Below are 13123 nucleotides of genomic sequence, written 5' to 3'. Positions count from 1 at the left end.
AAAAAAATAGTAAAATTTAAAATAAATATACAATAGAGAGTATCAATAAATCTTATAGGTAAAAGGTGATTCTAAAAGGCAACAAAATTGGCAAACCCTAGCAAAATGATGTAAATGAAAGATGAACAAACAATACTAGGAATTTGAATAGGAGCATAAAACTTTAGAACTTACTAACATTAACTACTATAAGTAACAAAGGGTCCATATTCACAATATAAAACCAACTCCTATAAATATATGTTAAAAACTCAGGCACCTCAACCCCCAATAGAAAACTAGACTTGTGTATGTCAAAAATTAGGGGGAAAAAAAGGTAGCCATATTGGTCAAAACAAATAAAAAATTAATAAATAATCATGGAAATGCAAGGTAAAGCCACAATGCAATGCCAATCAATACACACCCATCAGGACAGTTAATATTTAAAAGATGAACAATATCAAGTGTTGGTGAGAATCCATGAGGTCTGAGTGAACAGTCCTTACACATATACACTTCTATGGAATTTATGTGTCATTCCCTGTTAGAAGAATGCACTCTGCTTTTCAGGATGCAATTTTACAGACAGTATAGAACACAGTTAAGCCCTCTAAAGTAATGCAGAATATATACAGAATAATATATTACATATATATATACATACATGTATATATATACACACACTTTATCCAGTAGTTACAGGTTGCAACCGCATAATAAATAGAAATGCATGCATATGTGAATAAGAGACTAAGAAGAGAATTCAAGACTCTGTCCATTGCAACAGTAATCATAGAGCCAAAAATTCTAAATAACATAAATATCAATCCACCACAAGAATGGATAAATAAATTTTGATGTAGTGGCACAATTGACTACAGTGAATAATGATCAATATAACATCAAGCAAAGCATGCCACACATAAAAAATATACACTATATGATTCTCAAGTGGTTCCCTCTTGGGAAGAAAGAGGTAAGTAGTAATTAGGAGGGCAGAAAGCAAACTTCTTGGACTGGCAATATTTTATTTCTTGACCTAGATGTGGTTCCATAAGTAGTTGTTTTTGATAAATTTCTGAACTATACCTTTACTTTCATGTATTTTTCTCTATTTATTTCATGTCAGTAAAGTTTTATTAATGGCTATTATTTATTCACACATATATATGTATTAAATCAATTAATTTTCAAAATATGAATCTTAGAGCAATGTTTCTCAATGTACAGGATCCAGCCCACTCTTGGACCACAGAAATGTCATGCAATTCCACAGAAAATTTATATGGGTAAGGACCACTCATTCATAACTTGGTGAGCTATTCAATGTTGTTAAAATTTAATGTATATATAATTGTTAACATTTAGTGCAACCAAAAATATTTTTTTAGTTCTTATCATTTTTTTTTTTCCTACTGGGACTGGAAATAAAAGAGCTAGATGGGATATAGTGACTTTTACTCTGGGTTAGACTTGTCTCATGGTTCTAAATTGTGCTGCTAGCCTATTCAGCAAGTTGAAAGTATGGATCTTTGGCTACCAAGACAGACAAGCATCAGAGTACAGATGAATCAGAGCTGGATTTGTAATGAAAAATTAACTTGAAGTGCAAAGTCTATTGATTATGACAAAGTCATGTATCAGAAAGAAAAACAAAACCCTGGAATCAGATCTGTGTTCAAATACAACCTTAATCATGTATGAGCTGGGTTGGTGCTAATCAATCTACTTAATTTTTTTTCTTGATTATGTTTTTATTATTAATGATGAAATAATGGCTAGTAAACCAATGCTGTATCCACTAACAAAACTGTCACTAAAAGGCAAAAGTCAAGATGCCAAAGAACATACACCCTTCATTCACTAATATTATTTTTCAAGCTGATTAATTTTCTAAGCCTTTATTTTCTCATCTATAAAATGAAGATGAATTATCTACCTTCCAGATGTATTATGCACATTAAAAATAATACAACATGCATACCAGTTATGATTCATGGAAGACTGATGCTCATTGTGAATAAAATAGCATTTCCACGTTCTCATTAAAAAGAAACACATGTCTTGAAGAACAATATTAAAGAAGGAAAATGAGTCATCTACAAAACATTTTTTAATGAATTAATATGCAGTTTTATTCTTTATCCTGGCCATGGGACATTCTTTCAAGATACAGAAGATGGTCATTTCTGCAAAGTCATTCAAGTATTGCTCTACAGATCTCTCCCTTACTGGATGCCAAATTAATGTGAAATAGACTTGGTTGTGCCATGCTGGTGTTTGGACAGTGCTGTGTATTGCAGAGTGTTTTATAGCTATTAATTACTGTCCTCACAACATTGGGAAGTGGACCACTGCAACCTTCTTGGAGCACTAATTAGACTCTGGTACAAAAAGGTCATATAACCTGCTGAAGGTCATTCACTGAAGAAAGATTTGAAGACTGCAGGTACTGAAGGGACCCAGTTGGCTGAAAGGTAGTGAGTGAAGTTGCTCAGTCGTGTCCGACTCTTTGCAACCCCGTGGACTGTAACCCACCAGGCTCCTCAGTCCATGGAATTTTCCAGGCAAGAGTACTGGAGTGGGTTGCCATTTCCTTCTCCAAGGGATCTTCCCAACCCAGGGATCGAATCCAGGTCTCCCGCACTGCAGGCAGACGCTTTACCATCTGAGCCACCAACCAAAAGGTAAAAAATCACAAAATGAAAATTCAGGATTCTAGTGCCTAAGCTCAGTTTTGTCATTCACTCTGTAATCTGGGCAAGTCACATAATCTCTCTCAGTTTCACTTCCTCCTATGAAAAATAATAAGAATGACTCACAGATATTGAGATCTAGATTAATAGCCTTAAGTCTCTTGAATAGAAACATACATTGACAATTTTATGTTTAAAAATATATATTGCCATTTTTTTTTAAAGTCAATAATTGTCTGAAATGTTGGACTCAGTTGCCAAAAGGAACTAAATTCAAGATTGAGTAGAACAAGGCTAGAGGGAGCCCTACAGAATTGTATTTAACCTTCAAAAGACAGTTATATCTAGGAGACATGGGCTTTAGAGCAGGTCAACCAGGCTCCTGTGAGTTTGGCTCCTTCACTTAGCTGCATGACTTGGGCAATTAACTTCACTTTTCAAAGCTCGTTACCTCCTCTATAAAACAGGGATAATACTTCTCTTAGGAAGTTATTCTAAAGAGTAAAAGAGATAGTATAGACTAAATACAAAGTGAAAATAACTAAGAATACTTGTTTTGTTTCTAGTAAGGAGTGTACTTGGTGGCTCAGATGCTAAAGAATCTGCCCACAGTGAAGAAGACCCAGGTTTGATCCCTGGGTGGGGAAGATTCCCTGCAGAAGGGAATGGCTACCCACGCTAGTATTTTTGCCTGGAGAATTCCATGGACAGAGGAGCCTAGCGGGCTACAGTCCATGGAGTCGCAAAGAGTCAGACATAACTGAGTGACTAACACTTTCACTTTTCTTTAAGAACAAAGTAAATAATAACTAAGAATATTTGTTTTGTTTCTAGTAAAGAGAGTAAAACATAGGACGGGTGAACTTCTGCTCATCTATACTGACATAGTAATACCTAACACTGAAAAGACTTTTCAATACTTTTAGTAAGAAAATAGGATTCTTCTATTCCTCCTCTGAAATGTTCTAAACTAAGAAAATGTGTTTTGAGTAAACAAAGTTCATCTTAGCATTCCAACCGCATACTCTACAGGATGTTATTAGCAAGGGACTTGAGATTATTGATAAAGTCACCTGCATGGTCATCTGGACCGTTTATTCCTTCCTTCATAGTTTATTCAGTTATTTAACATTCATATCATTTCCTTAATACTGAGCAAGTAATTGGCATGCATTTGATGGACCCTGAAAAGAACATAAAATCCCTATCCTCAAGGTGCTTCCAGACTAAGAAGGAAGCCTTATATCAACAGATTACTACAATAGAGCAATAACTTGACTACCTGGGAAAGTCCATTTAGACATCTTGTCCTCTGCAAAGCTGCACTGCATCTTGAAAGATGAGTAGGATTAAATCAGTTGGATAAGTTTGGGGAGCACATTATGGACAGAGAGAATAAGGTGCTAACGGGCAAAGATCAGCATGTCAGGTTAGAGAAATGGCAAGGGTTTTGTCATCAGGGCTGCGTGGGGAGAGACTGAGGTCAGGGCACAATTCAGGCTTTCTAACTCTAATTATACTGTCATTTGATTCCATTCTTAACTTCTAACCACATCTTATAGATCCTCACTAAATCCCTTGAGGATGCAGTGGTGCTCTATCCTCTGCTCATTTAAAAAAGCTAATCCCAATAGAATGCGAAATGAGAATTTTAAAAGTTCACTAGATATCACACCATAAGCGATACACTTGCCACATTTAAATCATTCAGATGATCTACTGTGAAAAGTGCCCTGAAGATACATTTTAAAAATTGCAGAGAATATGACAATAGATATCCATTAAGTGGGTGGTATTTACCAGACATTTTTGCTTGGATGAGGATGCAAAGATGAGTTAAATGCAGCACCTGCCTTAAGGAAATTTTTATATAATACAGTATACTAAGATAACTAATACAGGACTGAATACGACAGAGCCTTAAGAGTACTACACGCCGAATATGCTATGACACAGGAGATATAAATGGTGAGATCAGAAAGGTTAATCTTGTCACGCCAAACATCCAACTCTGAGATTAGAATCTCTTTTAATTGAAAATGTGTATCTCATGCACAAACAACCTCAGTGTCAGCATTACCTTGAGCCCTACAGAACACACAGCATTTTAATGGATAAACTCAAGGGAGAGGTAATTCTAAGTGGAGGAAGTGAAGACAAAGTTTTGAAGGCAGGAATGTGGGATCAGTTCTCACAGCCAAAAAGTCATGGGCATGAAGCCCCAATGCAGAATCTGTTCTCCCTGATGCTCCCATTACATCCTCACTTTTCCACAAGGTTCTCAGTGTCTCTTCCAGTTGTCCCACTGTATCTACAACAGGCCAGCTTATTCCCAGACTTCCTTCCAGTTTTCATCCAGATGGTACTATAAATCATCTCCTTTTATCTCCCCAGGGTTTCAGGAAAGGACTTCAGTTTCAGATAAATATTTCTTAGGACTATTCTCTCAAGCTTTCTTTTACTAACCAGATCACTAGAAGGTATGCAGAATAAAAGATTTCTGCAAGATAAATTTTCTGTGTGTTTCCAGAATAAAGTCTCCTTAGAGAAATCAAATAAATTCAAGGAAATAACAAATCATTGTTTGCTCTAAAAACACTATTCAGAAGTGCACCTGTGACAGATATCCAGTTCTTAGGTTAAGATAGGGTCTGTAATAAAACTGGAAGCCTTTGACCCGTGAAAACTCCTTTGGGTGGACCTGCAGCCTACCTAGTCTCTGTGGTTTGAATCCACGTCAGCTCCATTCTTGATACAGGAGAAAATATTTTGTTTAACCTCCAAGGATATTTCCCAACCTATTCTCCAAAAGTAGATAGGGACCAGACAGTCCCAAGTTTCCCTTTACTGCCTCAGCCAGGAGGGCCCCTTGCATGTGTCTGTGCCTGCCTTCATAGATGGAGAATGAGAACCTGCAAATGCAGCATTGCAATGAATAGAGATTATCTGGCAATGGGGCTATAAATAGGGTGCTTTAGAACCCAAAGCACATTCTGCCAGCTACCATCAGCATAGACTAAGAAAGGAGACTTTATTATTATAGCAGAAGCAAGCAAACAGGCTTTCCTTGTCACTAAAAGCAGCACATAATACACTCAACATGCTGGCTGGAGTTAGAGTGCAAATCACAGGTCAGTTCTGAAGAGCACAGAGAGAGTTTTCTTTCACCATACTTATTAAAGCTAAAAAGCACACCTGGGCAAATCGCCACTGGGAAAAAGAAATTAGTCACTTGGTCTTCCACATTTTCTTGTGATGTTTTAGTCATTGGGTGGGATGGATGTAGACATGTCTCCACAGTTTCCAGTCAGAGAACGAGATGGTGTAGGTAGGCAGGTAAGACACTGAGTAAATCGACCTGGGGCTTCTGAATACAAGGGAGATACATCAGCCTGCCCTCCGTGGCTGAGATGAGTAGACCTAGCAACTCAGGGTGGAGCGATGGATTAAAAGAGCTTTCTATAAACGAGACATGACCAAAGAAGGACTGACCTTCACTGGAGCTGTCCCAGCAGAAGGCAATTGGCCACCAAGTCAAGGATGCTGGATTGATCACGGATGCTGGAAAGGAGAATGAGATAAGAATGGGTGGCCTAAATGTTCACCCAATGTCGCTTCCATCTTCAAATGCTTTAGTAAACCAATTTCTCACAATACAAAGTAACAGTCCCTACGGAAGAGCTCATTCCTTTTCATTCAGGGAAATGCGCCTATTCTTCCATAGCCCCATATGGGTTCACATCTCCCTTGTCTAACCACCTGGCAAAGGCAGGCTCCTCAAATGCAGTCAAGAGTTTGTAATCTTTTCTTCTTTTTAAAAAGGTTAGTGTTGCCTGTGTTTTCATTACGAAAAAGGTAGGTTCCAGGAAATCTGAATTATAAGTGCTATTTTTGAATGCATTAAGCATATTTATTACATAAGGGAATCCTGTGAAAAATGAATCAGGACTATGGGGGGGGTTGGTTTTTTATTTACCAATTTATTAATTTATATTATGGTCACCTATAGAGGCAGAAAGAGCCTCACCCGGGTTTGGTTCACTATCCTGGATGATGATACCACATACAACTCAAAAGAGTATGAGAAGTTTACTACTGACATAAACTCAGGTCTCCAGGAAGCCAGGGCATTCCTTCCAAGCAGGTCAAAATGGTCTGAGAAAGCAAGGGAAAGAGGCAGACCTGGGCTGATGGTGGTTAGGAGGTGGGGCCAGGCTGAGAGCACCTACCTTGCAGTGGCCTTGTGGTTTGACTCTCCCGCTGGCACCAAAGGAAGAACCGCCCAGGATTTCTCTCCACATGTCCAGAGGTGAGGCACGAGAGGGAGGGGTGAGACTTAAAAGCTGTCAGACATCAGACATAAAAAAAAAAAAAAAAGGAGTCAAACTCCTCATTACAACCCACTATAGTGACACATGCTGCCTTTGCTTAGTTTAACTCACATTTGAACCTCTTCCTAGGTTTGGAGAATCCACCGTCTTACGCATCTTGTATAGAAATAGGGACCTGCCTTCTAGCCCCCAGGAGCCAAAAAGTCCCAGAAACTGGCACTCTCTGAAGCCTGGAAGCTTGAGTGTAGGTATGTAATACAAGCTAATTCAGCAGGAAACAAGTTTCATTCAGAGGCCTTGGTTAACGTCCAGCACTGGCAAAAGCAGAAACACCAGTCGTGGTGACCTGCTACAGAGGCTGTGGTGCCCTGACCAAAGTCTTTTCAAGGTGTGAAATTGGCTATAGACATGGCAACCTGCCTCCCTTGTTTCCTACCTATAAGTTTGGTTCTTCAGGCCTCCTATCTGTGAGCCAGATAACATCTTCCCACAAATTCTTTTCTGTTCAACCACCTGAAGTCAATTTCTGTTGTTTGAAATGAAGAATCCTGACTGGCCACACACACATACAGAGGCATTCACATGCAGGCATATGTGCACACTCTGAGTAGGGATGATGCACTATAGAGTGAACATAAGGATAGACCAAGGAAATAAGTAGTCTAACTTTGGCTTGACAATAAGTCTTTGGTATGGTGCTCAATAACTGGAGTGGCTGTTAGAAATATTTTCTAAAAAGGAAGTATATAAATAGAAAATTATAAGCCCTCGATTTTAGATTCAGCAGTTTTAAAAACCTATTTTGTATTAAAACCATTGATCACAAGCTATAATTGTAAATTAGTGAGAAATCTTTAGAGAACAAGATGGATAATACAAGTATTTGAGACTGCAAAGTACTGGCTGTGTGAATATACTGACAGAAGCACATATAAACATCACATGTACCTCAGCAATATAAAAATTGAGTGTGTAGGCAGTTTAGTTGCCAATAATGATCAGAACTTCTCCTGTGACAGTCTGCTCTTTAAGTACATGTTTTATTTCATTTCTTATAGAATAGAATTCTTAACCTTGAGGCTACAATTATTGCAAAAATGCTTTATATATCTGTTATTGGATATTGAATTTACTCTCTGTATGTTATTAGAGGAGAACACATTTGTTAGACTATGTTTGTTGTAGCAAATTGAATTTAACTATCTAAGTTGAAATGTACACATCAGCTCTGTGATGATTTTCTCATTAAAAATGACTGTGCTAACTTTATGTTCTACAAAAATATAAATGTCTTGAAGTTACTGCCTAGTCAAAGAGCAAACTTATCTCAACTTAATCCTTCATGCAATTTCAGAAAACAAAGCTTGTGGTTCTAAAAGACTTATTTATAAAAGCAACAAGAAGCTTCTTTCAGTCACAGAAGAAAATGGATGTCATTGTCTTCTAAATTATGAACAGTGAAAAGTTAAACATATCCATGCATATAGATTTAACCACAATGGTATTGCACTATCTAGGTTTGTTATAGTTTTTCTTCCAAGGAGCAAGCATCTTTTAATTTCATGGCTGTCTTTCTCCTACAGACACAGAGAGGTACATTATACCCAGGGGCAGAGGATTTTTATTCAGAGAGAGCCCTTGTGGACCTGCCTGAAGATTTTCCCAGCCGGGCCAAGGAAGATTCCACATCAGTATGCATGAGTAGATTACCAAGCTGGGGACTGAAGGACAGCATGGCTGCAATTTACTAAAGATTGCCAGCATCACAGAATTAAGAGCATGCTGAATGAATATTTGCAATCTATTCAGTTACTGCCTTCTGCAGCAAGCATTGGGCATTCCTAGAGACAAACACATGCTAGATTTGACATCATGCACAACTGAGTGGAGATAAAACCAAGAAGGAGACCCTTTTCTCTCCAACACCATCACTGGGCTATTACCAACATGCTTTCAAATTTTTGGGGGACCTCGTTATTTATCCCCAAACTTATATATGAATGTCCATAGCAGCATTATTCATAGTACTTAAAAGTAGAAACAATCCAAATATCCATCAATTGGAGATAAGCAAAATGTGGTACATCCAAACAATGGAATATTATTCAGCAATAAAAATCAAGGAAGTACAGATAGAGGCTATAACATAGATGAATATTAAAAACATTGCATTAATCTGAAGAATTCAGACATGAAAGGCTATATACTGTATGATTCCATTTATATGAAATGCCCAGAAGAGGCAAATCCATAGAGTCAGAAAGTAGATTTGTGGTTGCCAGAGACTGGGTGTGTTGGGGAAAAAAGGGAGTGATTGCTAATGGTGATGACATTTCTTTTTAGAGTGATGAAGATGCTCTAAAATTGATTATGGTGATGGTTGCACAGTTCTGTAAATATTATAAACATCATTTTATTTTACACTTTAATAGATGAATTGTATGGGATGTAAATTACATGCCAATATATATTATTGTGAAATTATTTTTAAAAAGAATCTTGGTGGGGATTAGAGGGAACTCTGGGGAGGAAGGAGATGGTAAGGGGCTGATTAGAATTAATCATAAACTGGAAATAATTAAGTTATTATTGAATCAACTAAAAAGAGCACCTAAAAGTGATTTAATATTTTTTATAATTATCAGAAACGGGAGCTGGTCATGTACTGGTTTTTTTGGAAGGCTGACTTTGTGATACAAAAGCCAAATATTTTGTTTAAAGGCAGAGAGTTGAGTTAGATAACAAAAAAGGCAGTATTCTTATCAAATTCTCTGGAAATAAGGAATTTTGAGAAACTAATGTTAAAGCCAGATTTGTTTAGTGAGGTGTGGGTGTGTGTAGTGATCAGAAAGTGAAGATGTACAGAAAGAAAGGGTGGACAGAAGATAAGTATTTCAAACTTAAGCTTTCAAGATGGCTCAATCTTGAATTAACTGGGCAACTGAGAAAATCTAATGTCTTTTTTCCCTTTATTTTCCTCCTCTTCTCTCTTTGAATGTTCCAGTAGAAAAGACAGTTCAGGACCAGCACTCCCATAGTTTGAGCCTGTAATGACCTCTCCACTCTCTTGCCTTCTCTATGAGGTAATTTCAACCTATCAGATTTCTTGAAATCTTCTTTGTGTCTCCTCCCTCCATGGGATTTTCCAGGCATGAATACTGGAGTGGGTTGCCATTTCCTTCTCCAGGGCATCTTCCCGACCCAGGGATTGAACCCAGGACTCCCCCATTGCAGGGAGACACTTTACTGTCTGAGCTACCAGGGAAGCAGGCTCAAGAACACCACCGGCAAAATCACTCATTCTTCATTTAATCTGGAAAAGCCACAAAAACTCCACTTGAATGTGCTTTCCCAGTTAGAAACTCCATTAGCAGAAAATATGCTATTCCTCAGCTCAGGTCCAACTCTAACTGTACATCCTGAGATGCTGCTGCTCTGGGACATAAATGGCAGTGCCAAAAGCAGCACTAAAAATTCATATGCACGAACTCCCAGAATTACGGAGTCATTTCAGAGAGACTTCAGGAATGGAACTGCACAACAGTGCTGAGGAAATGGAGGCCAAGAGACTCCTTCTTTTCAGGCCCTTCATCCAAAAACATGACAAGGAAATGAAAAGATACAGTGTCAACTCTGAAAAGAAGTTACATGGCTGGAGAGCATGACAGGCAAGAAGTAGAGGCTTTAACCAAGAAGGAGCCCTTTGTTCTCAACAACAATCCTTTCTCTCCCCTGAAAGTTCATCTTAGGCGTCAACATGAAGTCATCCTAAGTCTCCTATTTAAATATGTCCTAGTCAGAATTCTTTTCTGCTGGGCATCTTGGAACACCTAACATGAGTTTTGTTTTATATTAACCTAACATGTTAATAGGTTGCCCTTTAACATCTTAAAATGCTGAGACACCTAAAACAGACTGGAAACCATGGTAGGAAAAGGAAAAGAGTAAATATGCAGTTTTTCTTAATCCCAAACTTTTTTGACCTTAGAATCCATATTCCTCCAGAATACTAATTAAATTCATGTGGAAGTCTACTGTTCCAACACATGAAGCTTGGAAAGTATTGATAAATATCAAACTCCCATGGAAAAAAGTGATAGTCACTCAGTCATGTCCAACTCTTCGTGACCCCATGAATTGAAGCCCACCAGGCACCTCTGTCTGCGAGAATCTCCAGGCAAGAATACTGGGTTGCCATGCCCTTCTCCAGGAGATTTTCCCTACCCAGGGGTGGAACCTGGGTAACCCACATTGCAGGCAGATTCTTTACCATCTGAGCCACCAGGCAAGTCAACCCATGGTAAAGAGTAAGTCAAAAAGTTGACTGCATTCATTTCCCAAAGAGTGTCTCTTGGAATTTTAGTCATGCATAGTATTCCTCTATTGATATTCCATAGAGGAATTCCATGCTTAAGCAGATTTTGGGAAAAGTGTCCTTGCTAGAAATTATTTGATTTATTTACACTCCTAAATACTTACAGATTAATTTATATCACTTTATCTTTGCCTCCAGGCATTACTTTATCTGAGGGAAAGGGCTTTAATATTTGCTTGAGTGAAATAATCACACATATTTGAGAATGTTACAATTAATTTCTAGTCTAAGGTATGTCAGCACCAAGCTAGATGGTGAGGCTGCCCCCATCCTTTTTTATAATTGAAATAACTTGCATTTCCACTGGTTGTAGAAGTTTCCCATATGATTCATCCCTGGAGCTCCTCTCCTGCAATAACACTTTGAATACAGAAGATATGCAAGAAGTTTTTGTTGAATCAAAGAATAAAAGATAACAAGAAAGCCACAGCTGACCACAAAATATAGACATAGGTGGAAGATAGGTTTGACTTATATTTTTCCTGACAATCTATAGTAGCCATCAGACCTCTGCCACTCATGACTATGTCCAAACACTTTTTTTTTTTTTTAATTTTTATTAGTTGGAGGCTAATTACTTTACATCATTACAGTAGTTTTTGTTATACATTGATATGAATTAGCCATGGATTTACATGTATTCCCCATCCCAGTCCCCCCTCCCACCTCCCTCTCCACCCGATCCCTCTGGGTCTTCCCAGTGCACCAGGCCCGAGCACTTGTCTCATGTACCCAACCTGAGCTGGTTATCCGTTTCACCCTAGATAATATACATGTTTCAATGCTGTTCAAACACTTTTAAAAGCCACAATATGGTCTGCCAGTTTTTCATAGGTATACATTCTACATATACCTGGAGAAAACAAGCAAAACCCTTAGACTGAGATTAAATGCTGTCCAGAGGCTAAAATCAAGCTTCTGGGATATTGTCCAAGGAAGGCCTAGCATGCAGGGTTTTAGCCTTGAGGACTGGCAGTAATATCTCCACCATGGAGATAATTGATCCCTCACCCAGTGAGCAGATGTTTCTAGAAGGATGATGTTTATAGTAAAGGACTGCCCCAGGCATTTTATAGCTTCCATGGTGGTTTCAACAAGGAACTAAAGAAGCTGGCACTAATGACCAAGTATTATCTGCTTCTCTGCATCACCCTTGTGCTAAGAAAGCTACTCTACTTAACAAGGTAAACTTCTAGAAGTTATACTCTACTGTATCACATTCCGTCAGTGTGATTTTGTCATTCCACTGCTCACATATGGCTGTGAAAGGAGAGTTCACCAGATTGGTGGTTATCCAGCCTAGGAGTCAAAATTATCCCAGCGTGTCATGATTCCTGGTATTTTGAGCTATTAAGTTGTTGAGAAGGAAGAGAAGGCAAGAGTTGATCAATTCCTTCACAAATGTACTCATTTGTTCACTCAGCAACATTTATTGAATGCCTAGGGAGTTGGTCATGGACAGGGAAGCCTGGCGTGCCGTGATTCATGGGGTCGCAGAGAGTCGGATACGACTGAGCGACTGAACTGAACTGAACTGAGTATGTCCCAAGAATTGCTCAGTTGATTCTTTAATTTAAATATGACCAACTCACACAAGCCTTAGCTTCTATACGTGCTTACATTTCACATCTGGAAGTTATGTCATTTTGGCCAATCACTGTTCCTGGTTCCTTACATTTCTGGTTTCTTTTCCCTACTTTGACTCCATACCTCAGCTTTTACTCTCTTTCTAGCTAGTT

Source organism: Odocoileus virginianus, chromosome 18, assembly GCF_023699985.2.
Source record: "Odocoileus virginianus isolate 20LAN1187 ecotype Illinois chromosome 18, Ovbor_1.2, whole genome shotgun sequence".
Taxonomy (NCBI): domain Eukaryota; kingdom Metazoa; phylum Chordata; class Mammalia; order Artiodactyla; family Cervidae; genus Odocoileus; species Odocoileus virginianus.
Note: the sequence above shows the minus strand (reverse complement) of the source record.